Raw genomic sequence first — 13,360 nt, 5'->3', positions numbered from 1 at the left:
GGGCCCTTGCTTTCCAGCAGGACCGACAGGGGCCAGAGCCAGGGAGTGACTTGTAGAAGGCCACATGCCCAAATGGGGAGGTCCTATCCCCTGTTCCAGGCTGGGGAGACCTGGGGACCCCCGGCCACGGTGGAGCCAGAGGAAGCACCTACCAGAGGAGCTGGGAGGGAGAAAGGCAAAGAGGGGCTGTGCTTATTTTGGCAGCTGAGGATTGGCCCCGCCCCAGGCAGAACAGTAACCCAGTGGTCAGCGGCTCCGGCTGCTGATTCACCCGCCGCAGGGCTCCCCTGCTCTGGCTGCCCGCCTGCCGGCCCCTTTTACCAGCCCACTGAGTCACACAGGTTGCCAAGGAGCTGGGGATCAGAGAATCCGGGCCCTGCCCCAGCCGCTCTTGCTGGCTTTGTGCCCAGCAGGACCCAGCACTGCCAAGGGCACTGGCAGCTTCCCTCCCACGGCGGCCGAGGACAGCTCCCCACCGCCTCGGGCCTGCCCCTACGTCCAGCTCGGCAAGGAGCCCAACGTGCAATTGTAAGGCTAGAGCAGCAGCTGTGAGCTGGGGCTCTGCGTAGACGGAGTCTGGGGTCAAACCGCCAGCCTGTCACTTACTGGGAAGTCGGCAAGCTACCTCCCCTCCAAGCCTCGTCCTGGCCCACACGTGCTGATGGCCTCTGCCTCCAAAGCTGGCACGGGTTAAAGGAAATCCTGGATGGGAGCAGCGAGGAAGAAGCCTGGCATAGGCCACACGTCCAGAAAAGCTTACCCCAAGTAGCCTAGGACACTGTGTGGGGAAGAACCAGTGGCTCTCCTTTTTAATTCCCAAGTCGGGACCGACTGGTACTTTTGTAAAATGCAATCAAAACATCGCAGCGATGTCAAATTGCCGTACAAGTCTCCAAACAGTTTCAGGGTATCTTACGTCCCTGAGCACAGGTAAGAGTTGGGAGCCAGCACCATCCACAGACCACAGCGGCCCCAGGGCACAACCACAGCAGTCACACTCAGCCCACACGGATTTACTAACACCTACAGGCTGCCAGGCCCCCTTCAAGTGCCAGTGCTACGCCAGGGGACAAAACAGATCAAAATCACCCTCTGGTCCTGGGGTATAAGAAGTAAAATCCTTGTTTGAAGGTGAGGATGCTGTAGAAGAAAAAAACGGAACAGGGTAAGGGGGGGTGGGGTGCTGCAACTTTAAATAGGGGAGGTGAGCTGAGAAAGTACCATGCAGGTGAAGACCCCAGGAGGGTCATCAAGAAAACAATGCATCTACTGGGGGATAGTGTTATGTCGCTCCCACTGGGCTCTAAGCTCCCTGAGGGCAGCGGCCACATCTGTCCTGCTCACCCCTCATACCCAGTGCTGGGAATGATGCCCAGCCGGCTGCGGTGCCGCCGTAGTGAGTTCTCAAAACTGCTAATGAGTAGCCAAATGACTGCACCACTTGCATATGCGCACACACACCATCACAGGAGCGGGAAGAGCACTGGTGTTCTCAGCTCTTAGTCAGTTCTTCCCTCGTAAGGGGTGTAAGCTCCTCCAGAGCAGGGACTCTGCTCCCTGATGTATGGATGTCTAGAACGGTCCCTGGCACACAGCAGACTCACAAGTACCTGGATGAACAAGTGGACTCGGCAGTCCATGTCAAAGTTCCTGGACTTGAAAATATTCACAGTTCAGGGGCAAAGAGCTCCTCGTGGGGGAGATTACTAGGAAAGCTTCCGGGAGGAGGCGGCGAGGCTGGAGAGGAGCCTGGGAGACAGCAAGGAGGCAGGGCATAGGAAGGACCAGGCCCTCTCTGCCAACCTGCCATTAAAGTGTTTTCCAGAGAGCAAGCCTGGGAGCAGAGGTGGGAGGCAAGCCCAGGCAAGGAAGTCAGAGCAGGGAGGCAGCCAAGGGAAGCAGGGCCTGGAGGGTGCCAGCCTGCCTTGGGTCAGCGGTGGGGGTTGGGGGCAGTCAGTTCAGCTCTGGTTCAACCTGGCGCTTTTTTCTCCTTCCTCAATTCATCCCCAATAACTCTTGGGGAATGGGTCTCTGCCCATCAGGTAAGGAGAGGTTGCTCTGGTGTGGTCTGGCCTGGGTTAGACCCTCCCCAGAGCAGAGCCAGGGCCTGCTGAGACTGGGGGAAGGGAGCTGGGCCCACAGTCAGGCCCCTGTGCCCAGCAGGGCCTGGTCATTTGGGGCTTCAGGGCCAGGGGAGTCGGGACAAACAGGCCCTTGTGGGGAGGAGGCTGCCCGCCGTGCCAGGGACACTGCGTGCCCAGTGCCACCATCTGCCTGCCGCCAGCCTGCGGGGGCCCAGAGCCTGGGAAGCAGGGCTACCCTTTCAGAGGGAGACCTGCTCAGCTGCCCTGGCCTCTGGGAAGGACCTGGGGCTCCAGCTGGCTCCTGGGAGGTGGTGGGGCTGGTGCCTGCTGCCCTCTTTCCCACAGTCCTCCAGCAAGGAAGTCCCCCCCGGGGGAGGCAATGCCTTGGGTTCCCAGGGTCCTGGGGCTGAGTGACGGTTTCAGAGACACTGCCTTTGTCTCACCCTCCTGCCCCTCACAGTCCCTCTGCCAACCCCTGGATTTTGCTCCTTCCTTCGTTTCTTTACAAAAGGTGCGGCTCCGGGGCTTCTCCGCTCTGCCTCCACTTGTTCATACCTGGGACGTGCGACAGGGGGTGGCATGGCACCAGGTGGCCTCCCCTCCCCAGGGACCCTCCAAGAGCAGTATAGCTCCATGCCACCCCCAGCAACAGAGCGACTGTGTATGCCAGGCACTGTGCTAAGCACTTTAGAGCCACCACGACCCTGTGAGCTGGGTACACTTTTCAACCCATTTCACAGATGAGAAACCTGACACTCAGGTTGAGGGGCCAGGCCATGGACACTCAGGCCTCCTCATGGTCAAGGCTCGGGCCTGGTGCTTTGAAAAAGCAAGATGCAAACACACAACCACACACACACACATGCACACATGTGATCTCGTGACACGTACTCTCCCTTACCCAGGCACCAGTTGTTTGTCTCCACTCGCAGCCACACGCGTCCTTTCACACATGTGCTAGCTCAGCCACCCGCTGCCAGGCTTGTCATGCACACGAGTGGCACACAATGATGCAGGTGGTCACATATTCACTCAAATGTGCACACAGTCACCCAAAGGCAGGGAGATTCTCCAAGACACGCACACACACACTCCCACGTGCAGGACAGCACACACAACCCCAGAAGCCGCAATGCACCCCGACTCCCTGCAAGTCTGCTGACAACGATGGCCACCCGGTGTCCCCAGACCCAGCAAGCATGCTCCCTCAGGGCCCACTCGTGCCAGCTCCTGGCAGGGCTGGTGAGAGGGGAAGGAGGCACGAGCTCTGTGCAGGGATATCCCGGTCCCAAGTGGTTCGAGGGAAACTCTTCTCGAAGTCCTGAAGATCTGCAATCGCCTGCTGTGAGGAGGCAGGTGCGTGGTACTGGGTGCTCAGCCTTCCACACTGGGCACTGCCCACCTGCCCCCAAAGCCTGCCCCCAAAGCCCAGAGCTGTTACCTCCCTGGCCACCCAGGCCTCAGGCCAGGGGGACTGCCTCAAACTTGAACTTCAACTCTGAACAACTAGAGGGTCAAAGGGCACCCCCAGGCAACTTTCTGGTCAGGACACCTGTTAGGGGGGTCAAAGGCCTGTGACCTTGGCCTCAGGGAGGAAGGAGATCCAGGTGGGGCTCATTGTATGGCCTGGGCAATTCACTCAACTACTCTGGGCCCCAGTGTCCCCACTTGGAAAAAATGTGTGGATTCAACTCAGGGCCCACCCCTCTGCTCCCCAAGGGCAGTCAACAGTGCCTGTCTTCACAGCTGGTGGGCCACACGGCCATCTCTGTCCTTGGAGGGAAGCAGACATTTCCCTCCCCCTGCGGAGGACCTGCCTGTGCCCGGTGCCTCGGGAACATTTCACACACTGTGACATCTAGGAGTCCACAGATGAGGTGACCCAGGCAGGCGGGAGTTGACGAACCTACCTGTCTGGGGTCCTGCAAGTCCAAGACAGGGCTCCCACTGGCCCCCAGACTTCTCTTTCCACCTTGACCTCTAGACCGTCTCCACGCCTTGCCCATCCAGGAGCCAGGGCCCCTCGTGACAGACGTGATAGACAATAGAGGTTGATGGAGATAATCAAGGCTGGGTTCCCCTCTCCCTCCGGCCACAGCCCAGACAGATGGGGGTGGGTGGGGCAAGAACCCCGAGGGAGTAGATTCAGTTCAGGTGGTGGCGGCCCCAAGGGCTTAATACTCCCCTCCTCCACCACATTCTCCCCTCCCACTGGCCAAGGGTCCTCTTCTCTCAACCGGCGGGACCACTCCCTGCCCACCTCAGCTCTACAGAGTGGTGGGCACCACTGGAAACTCCGGTGGTGTCCAGAGAAGAGGCCCTGTGCCTTCCCAACAAAACCAATTCTGGATCCCAACCCAGAGAGGCGTGAGGGCTTGGGGTGCCCCCAGCCCCGGGGTGGACCCCGCCCCCTCATCCTGGAGGAAAGGACGAGCTGAGCAGCCTCAATTCAGTCAATTAAGCACCCGCCGCGCAGCGAGCCAGGCTGGCTGGGGGCAGCGCTCCTGGACCCCTGTTCCCTCTCCGCCCGTGGCCTCCTGCCTCTCCTCCCCGGCCGCCCGCGAGGGGTGCTCACCTCGTCCGCCCGCACGCTCGGCGGGACCACCAGCATGAACGCGGGCGGAGGCCGCAGCTCGCCTGGGCCCGGGGGCAGGGGCGCGCCGCCTGCTCCCGCCCGGCGCCCGGCCCGGCCGCGCCCCCGCGCCCCGCTCGCTCCGGGCTCGCCCGCCGCCGCCCGGGGCCCGGGCCATTGTCTGCGCGCCCTCGCCCCGCCCCTCCTCCGCCGCGCGGCGCCCGAACGGGGGCTGCCGGGCAGAGTCGCGGCGCCGCACCAGCCCCCGCCGCTGCCCCCGGACCGAACCGCTGCCCGGCACAGGGGGCCACGGGGGCCTCCCCAAACTCCGGAGGTGGGCACGCCCCCTCCCCGTTTGGCAGGTGGGGCCGGGGAGGCTCAGATGGGTGAGGTTATGGCCCAAGGTCTCACAGAGCGTGACTGGTCAAGGTCAGACTAGAATCCAGGCTCCCTGAGGGCACTCAGGAACCCTAGGGGGGAGGGTCACCAACAGTCCCACCCTGCACTGCCCTCCCCAGAGGGAACGCCTGAGGGCCACTGGGTCTCACACCCTTCAGGCTCTGAAATCCAAAAATCCAACCGGCCTGGCCGTCTGGCCCCGCCCGCTCTCTCCTCCATTCCACCGGTGGCATGGCGCTGGCCTATGGTCAGGGGCTCTGGCACCTCTCTCCTTCCCGCTGGACACAGCCCCCATTTGTGTCCTCATTGCTGCTGGGCACAGGGTCAGGCCCACAAACTAAAGCAGCCCCTAAAGAGCCCACTGAGCCGGATTTCCTTCAACCCCACAGCAACCCAGAGATGGGTATTTTCCACACAAAACTAAACCCATAGAGTTTAGCTTTAGGACACCCAGGAATAAGTGTTGAGTGGGGACACAGACACAGGTGTCCATCTCCAAAGCCCGTGGCCTTAACCATGAGGCCGCCTGCCTCTCTGTGAGCACCAGGATGGAAGCAGGCAGGCAGAGAAGGAAGCGGTGACTGGCCTGGTCCTGGCCCCTCACCCTCCTGCCCCAAGGACCCAGGAGGTGGCATAATTTACAGGGCAGTGTTTATGCCCTGAATGATGAACACACAGGCACAGGGGTAGATGGGGCTAGAGATGGGGAAGCTGAGGCCAGTGAGAAGGGACATGCCAAGGTCACACAGCTAGTCTGTCTCAAAGCTGGCCCAGAACTGCAGTCCCCTATTCCAGGGGTGCTTACCCCCACCCCCCAGCCACACCCTGCTCTGCCATCCTGCCCCAGGCCCAGGTGGCTCATGGCTGCAGGGTGCAGGGGGGTGCAGAGCACAGGGCACCATGCCCCCATGGTTGGCATGGCACTCTGGCTGGCACCTGGCCCCATCCGCTGAGCCCTCTGACCCTGCATTTTCTGACATTCTGCCACTGTCAACTGTCACTCCAGGAAATAGCCTCTGTTGCTAGGGGACTGGCCTGATGCTAGGCTGGCAGGGTGGGGCAATGGGGAGTGGGGAGCAGTCAGAGGTTTCCCTCAGGAAGGATCCAGGGGGTGGGGGGGGGAGGGTGGGAGTGGATCAGCCACGAGGAGTAGCTAAGGTCCACACACAGGCCATTGGAAAGCCCCCAGCCCTTAGCCTTCCTGCAGGCAAGTATTTTGGGGGCCTGTAGTTGCCAAGCAACTGCTCTGGGTTGCCATGGGGACTCCCTCTTCTTCTGGGGCTTGTCACTTTTAGGGGGATGCCCTCTCCTCTGCACCTCCTCACCCTGGCTTGCCTGTCCGGGGAAGGGACATCGAGGTTCCATAAGCTCACTCCCTCACCCCACAGAGACCTACCAGCCGTGACCCTAGGAGAAGACTCCTTGAGGTTCAAAACTCCAGAACCCTGAGAAAATGCAGAGACCAGAGCCCAAGGCATTCATTAGAGCAGGGAGAGGAGGATAGGGGCTCATTAGCTCTGTTTATGTCTCCGCTCACCCTGTTAACCACCACCTTGGGGCCTGCCCAGCCTTGACCATTGGAAGCTCACTGTAATTGGAAGGAATCCGCAGCCAGCACCCATGCCCGGCCCCTCCCAGGCTTGTCTGCACACAGGCACCAGCCCCCACCAGCCCTGCGACCACCTAGCTGTGGGAGTCCCTTCGCCTTCCAGTGCCTCAGTTTCCCCACCCATAAGTGAGAATGGCAGCGGTACCTATCTCACAGATACAGTGAGACACTGTAGCCCAAGGGCAGGCACAAGGAAGGTGCTATGGGCTGCCTGTTATTACCAGGCACCTCCACTGCACAGGACAGAGGTGCAGGAGTGGCCTGGAAGGTTACTTTGCAGAGCACGGCCGCATGCTGATGTGCCACTGATGGCAGAGTGGCCACTGAATCCAGGTCCCCAGGCTCCCAGCCCAATGCCTTCTTCCTAGGATCTATCGCTTGTCCTATACCCCTGTTCCTGCACTCCTTCTCTATCGTCTCGTCCCCTCTGATGGAAGCCAAGGCCCTCTGCATGGGCTGAGCATTCAGCACAGAGGCCCTCCATAATATCTGCTGTGTGAATCAGTCAATGACCGGCTGTCAAAGGCTAGTGGTCTTGACCTTGTGGGATTCAGAAGTGCCTAGGGACCATAGCAAGAAATGGCCTTTACTTCCCGGGCCAGGGCCACGCTGGGCACTTTGCTCCATCTCACTGATGCCCATGGGAGCCCATTCTCTGGCAGGGAGCCCAGGGCCCCTGCTCCTCCGCCCCAGATGGCCCTCCCTGCTTTGTATGAGGACAGGGCAAAACCCCACCAAGCGAGCAGTGGGGGAGCTCCAGCAGCACTGCCCCCCCTTGGGCAGAGTCTCTGGGGAAGGGACCCCTCAAGTCTTCACCTGCCCGGAAGGACCACCCATTCCCACCTGGGACACACGGCGCCCCGCCCTGCAGTAACAGGAGAGCTGTCTGGAAACCACAGGTGTAATCATAGCTGCAGGGCCCCTGGAAACAGCGGAGAAGGGGCGGCTCAGCTTGCAGGTAAAGAAGGAAACACAAACTCCTGACCATGCGGGCCTGGGCCTGGCCCTGCCGGGCTCCTTGGCCTCCCATCCAAGCCGCCACCCACTCATTACTCCGTGGCCCCGCCTTGTTTGATTTCCTCCACAGTGTGTGTCACCCCTGAAATGACTGTGCTCCTGGTCTGTTTACAGTCGAGTGTTGTCCCTCGCAACTGGAAGGTGAGACCTTTGTCTACGCCGGTGATGCTCAAAGCCATGCTAGGACAGCCACAAGGAGGTCACAGCGCCACCTGCTGGCACTGCACTAGGACGCGCCAAGCCAGGGGAGCCCCTGGCTCCACTTACACCCCACAACCCTGAGCTGGGGGCTGAGTCCCTGAGACCTCCTCAGGCCCCAACTACTCCCCCTGTCCCTGTGGGCACCTGGGTACCTGGCCTTCGTGGGGAGAATCACTCCAATGCTCCTGTCGTGGGTTGAACTGTGTCCTGCAAAGACATGTTGAAGTCCTAACCCCCCACACCTGTGAATGAGACTTTACTTGGGAATAGTGTCTTTGGAGATGGAATCAAGTCAAGATGAGGTCATACTAGATTAGGGTGGACCTTAATCCAATGAATGGTGTCCTTAGAAGAAGAGGGAAAATTGGACAGGGACACAGGAGGCCATGTGAAAATGGAAGCAGAGTTTGGAGTGATGCATCTACAAGACAAGGAATGCTAAGGGTCGCTGGCAACCACCAGAAGCTGGAAGAGGCAAGGAAGGATCCTCTCCTAGAGCCTTCGGAGAGAGCGTGTTGCTGCCGACACCTTGATTCTGGACTTCCAGTCTCTAGAACTGAGAGAGAATAAATTTCTGTTGTTTTGAGCCACTCAGTTTGTGCTTTTTGTTATGGCAGCCACAGGAAACTAATACAACCCCCCCAGTGGACCAACCCCCACCTCTGCTACTGTGGCCAAGTGCAGCCAAGCCGATGTTCCAGGCAGAGCCTCAGGAACCTGATGATGAAGTAGGTGGTGGCCTGGGGCAGTGAAGATGGAGTGCAGGTGAGTGCTCAATAGATACCAGCCTTGATCATCATCCTCATCTTCAGCATCACGCCTCCCCTCCTCGAATCAACCCTGACCACAGGACACCTCCTTCTGGAATATCACTCTGTGCCCACCCACTGTCCAGATGAACCCAGCCAATACCCCGTGAATGATCTCCAAGACAGACCCTGCCCCAGTCGAGCCTCAGATGAGACCACAGCCCCAGCCTCCTGGGAGACTTTGAGCAGAGGCTCCCAGCTGAGCCGAGCCTGGATCCTGGTACAGAAGCTGTGAGATGGTCAAGGTCTGTTCTTGTCAGCGCTAGGTTAGGGTAATGCTGTCACACAGCGTTGACAACCAGGACCTCCTTCCAGGCCAGGGTCTGGCCCTGCCTCCTCCTCCCTCCCTCCTCTCCTCCCCAGCTCTCTCCAGCCACACTGGCTCAGTGCTCACCTCCCCTCTGGCCAAGTTCTCTCCTGCCCTGAGTCTGCGCACCTTTGAGCTCCCCCTCCCCCGGCACACTGCTCGCAGACGTGCAGGGCTGGCTCCTCTTGTCCTTCTGGTCACAGCACAAGTGTCCCCATGGAGGCCTTTTAGACCCACCTGGGGGCTCCCGGCCCCCACTCCAGCACCTGCTCCATTTCCCCATAGCCCCTGCTCTTCTCTTTCACGTGGATTTGCTTTCGTGCTTTTGTCCCTCCCCCTCCAGGCTGTGAGCTCCTGGAGCGCGGGGACCATGTGGGTGCTGTCAGCACCGCCCCCAGGTCAACACGGCCCTGCTCAGGGTGAGTGCTGGGGGCACAGGGGCTGAAAGAATAATGAGAGGGTCTCAGAGCCCCTCCCGCCTCTGAGCAGCTCACGCTGTGGACACGGATGCCCACGATAAAAGGTGCCTGTTGGGTCAGAGGCAGGGGGAGGCCACATTGACCCCTGGGTGTCCCTTCCCTGCTCCAGCTGCTCCATGAGCACCGTGGGCACAGCCCGCCCCCTGGTGGTCAGCCCCAGCACTGCAACCCCAGACTGCAAACCAGAAAACAAAACACACACCTTTGTTTGGGTGTAGTCAAGGCAGCGGCTCCCCCTGGCCCCAGAGGGGCAAAGGAGCAGGACCTATAGGCTCCAGGGGTGATGTGAGGGCCCTAGATACCTCCTTTGTCCCCTCTCTCCCTCCATGGCCCTGGTGTGTCCAGTTCACTCATGACGCCTCCTCACCCCCGCCAGGACAGTGACTCCACCCCACTTCCAAATGAGGACCCCAAGGCTCCAACAAGGATGGCCTGTCCCTGGTCCCTGGACTAGTGGCCTAATGCTCTGCCACATTCTGCACGACCCAGGGCCCAAGACCCCCAAGCCCCCAGGCTGCCCTCTGCTCAGAAGGACCTCAAGGGAGTAGAAAGCATTTCCCAAGGACTCGGAGCACAGTGGGCCATGGATGGGGAACTAAGGTCAACAGACTCTTCTATGAGCCTGTGGGACCTCTGGGGTCACCCCATCTGTGCACCCCAATTTACAGAGGAGTAAGCTGAGGCCTTCTCTCCTGTAGCCCCCTCCACACCAGGGAGGGGCGTCTCCCCCTAGTTCCAGGTGCCCAGAGTGGCGGAGGCAGGACCCCAGAAACTGTCCTCTCCAGGCTGCCCTGGGGATGGTCCCTGCCCAGCAGCCCCCTGGGCACCTTGGGGACGCGCTGGCTGACATCTCTTCCCCTCCCCATGTTGTGGGCCCTGGCATGTGGCTAGTGGACTGGATGCCCCTGTCTCATGGCAGAGCTGCCTCCAACCTCTTTCTTCTTCCCCCTGTGACCTCCCCAGGGTGCACTCCTCTTCTGACCCCACTCCCCGGTCCCGTCTGTGAAGTCAATGTGTGTGTATGTAGCTGTGGGCGCGTGGGGATGCCCAGAGGAAACGGCCCCACACGGAAGGGGGTGGACGGGGTCCCGCAGGATCTTAGGGGCTCTCATTCCCAAAGAAAACCCAATGGGAGGTTTGAGTCCTGGCCTAGGAGGCTAGAACCCTCCAATCTCCTCTGGACTGCCACCTCGTGGGCCCCGGGCCAGTCCCTGCCTGTCTATTGCCCTCAGTCTCCCAACGGTACCAGGAGGGGTTGGACGCGGAACTGCGTAAGCGCGCGCTCAGCGCGGACGCGGCGCCGTGCTCCCTCCCCCGCCGGATGGGGTGTGGGCGGGGGGCATGGGGAGGGCAGCTGGGCCAGGCCGGGCGGGGCACTCACCTGGCAATCTACCATCATCCTCAGCCCTGGCAGCGCATCGCCGGCTCCAGGGCGGGGCCCGGGGCTCGCAGAGGCCGCTCGCCTCGGCCCGCGCGCGGCGCAGGGGGGCGCCCGGCTGCGGGGCTCATGGCGCGGCCTCCCGTCCCCGCCGGGCCCGGGGCTCCGCGGCTGCCGCCGCCGCCCGCGCCACTCCCATTGTCTGCGCCGCGCCGCGCCACCGGCCGCTCGGACCCCGCTGCTGGGTTCCGCCGGGCTGCCGGGCTCCGGCCTGGTGGGCGGGGACAGCTGAGGCCCCGCCCCAGCCCCGCCCCGGCCCGCCCGCAGGTGTGAGGGGCGGGCCCCGCCGCGCGAGCTCCCTGGGGGCGCGATCGGGGGCGTGCACGGGCCTCCCTCCCGCGGACAGACGTGGGTGGGCTCCGCGGGGCGGGCTGGGCCTCGTGTCTATGGCCAGGCACGCACACGGGGCCTGCGCGGGCCCGCGGACAGCGCGTGCACGTGAGCCCCGCCTTGCCGCGTGCGCGCAGTGCACCAAGGGCTCAGCGCGGGGCTGGTCTCCCGTGTCCCCCGCCCGTGCTGCCTGCTCTGTGCCTCCTACGGCCCCTAGGGCCTTGGGCCCCCCAAACCCAACCAGGCAGGGGCCGCCGGGCGCTGAGCCGAGTGGGCGTGGAGGCCTGGGGACACGGGAGTCACTGCATATACACCCCCATCCTTTGATCTTGGTCCCCATATGCCACCTGCAGAGGCAGCTTGGTGGATGGCTGGGGTCAGGGGGACCTGGAGGCGGCAGTGGACACCCGGTGTAGGCAAGGAGAAGGTCAGGCCACTCCTTCCCCCTCCTCCACTACCGCCCCACCACCCCGTTCCCCTTCTTCCTGCAGGACCCCAGGACTCGAGGTCCAGCCTGGTCCTGGTGGCAGCCCTGGCTGGTGTAAGAGGGGCTGAAGGGAGCCCAGGGAGGTAGAGGCCCCACCACTGGGTTGGGCTGGTGTTGGGGGTAGTTTCTGTTATTAGGGAACCCCCTGGGCACTCAGTGATTTCATCCCATTTTATAGATGAGCAGTGGCCCCAGCACTCAAGGTCACTCTGCTCCAAGTGACTGTGCAGCAGTGAACGGGGGACTTGGAACTTTGCTCTTCCTCATCACTGAGCCTGTGCTGACCATCTGAGGCCTGTCCTGTGTTGGGGCTCCCCCAGCCAGGTGACCTGCTGAGTCCAAGACCTTCGGGCACCTTCATCTCCTGCTTTAATCCCAACACACTGTCCTGAGGGCGGAGTCACTGACCCCATTCTCAGTGCAGGAAACTGAGGCTCTGAGAAGTCACCATGAGCTTGCCTGTCCCAGGGCTGTGACGTGGCCCAGCTGGGGTCTGAACCCAGGTCATTCTGACCCCAAAGGCCGTGCTTGCACAGGAGCCCGAGCAGGTGAGTGGCCTCTGAGCCTAGCCTTGGAGGTGAGTCCATCGTGGATGAGGGGCTATGGAGAGGGACACTGCAGGCAGGGGGCTCTGAGGGGGGCAAGGGCTTGGCAGGGCCCCTGGGGGAGGAGGGCTCCAGGGAGGCTGGAGTGGGGTGAGGGGTGCACAAGGGGAGGGCGTGTGGCCCAGATCACACAGGGCTCTGAATGTTGGGCAGAGTCGGGGGTCACTGCAGGTTGAGGGCAGCAAGGGACGCAATCCAGGAGGTTTTATCAGAGCCACAGCATCTCGGAGCTGGAGGGAGCTTGGTGGGCACATTATCCACTCCTCCTAAGCATGCATCCCTGAGCCCCAGCCAGGGACGAGGCCTGACTCAGTTTCCTCCTGTGTACAGTGGTGGCGATGGAGATCGTGTGCCTCCTCCCAGGGCTGAGCATGCTGTCTGGGGGGCCCAGACCACCTACTCTCAAAGTAGTGGCCCAAGAAGAGCCGGTGTCCAGAAGTCTCCCAGCTATGATCTCATTTAACCATCATCCCAGGGCCAGAGAGGTGGCGTGACCTGCCCAGCATCCCCCAGGTTCTAGGACAGATTGAAACCTGTGTTCTTTCAGCTGCCTCACATTCACAGTCATTCAACAAACATTCCTGGAGTGCCTCCTGGGTTTCAGGCACCAGGGGAAACCTGGTCAGCCAGCGTAGGTACCCTTTGGAGTGTACCAACTGGGGAAAGGGGTGGAGATGGGCAGAACATTGTAAATTATGACACAGGGTGAGGAGGATTTATGGGAACACCAAAAGGCACCCACTCTGAAGGGGGGCACAAATCAAGGCAGGCTTCCTGGTGGAGGTGGTATCAGAAGTGAGTCCCCAGGAACTGGCCAGGTGATGGGACAGGGAGGCCTGACTGGTGGGCAGTGTGAGCAGAGGTGTGCTGGGCCAGGCCCTATGGCCGAGGGATGATGTTGGACTGGAATGGTGGGGAGGAGGCGGTTGGCCATGAAGGCACAGGAAGCTTGAGTTTCAGGGGCCTACACTGCAGGGGGCGCTGCAGACATTTTATTTGTAATTCTATTTCTCAAATAAGTAC

This window comes from Ceratotherium simum, chromosome 29 (genome assembly GCF_057802395.1).
Source record: "Ceratotherium simum simum isolate JZ-2026a chromosome 29, ASM5780239v1, whole genome shotgun sequence".
Classification (NCBI taxonomy): Eukaryota; Metazoa; Chordata; class Mammalia; order Perissodactyla; family Rhinocerotidae; genus Ceratotherium; species Ceratotherium simum.
This window is presented reverse-complemented; position numbering follows the sequence as displayed.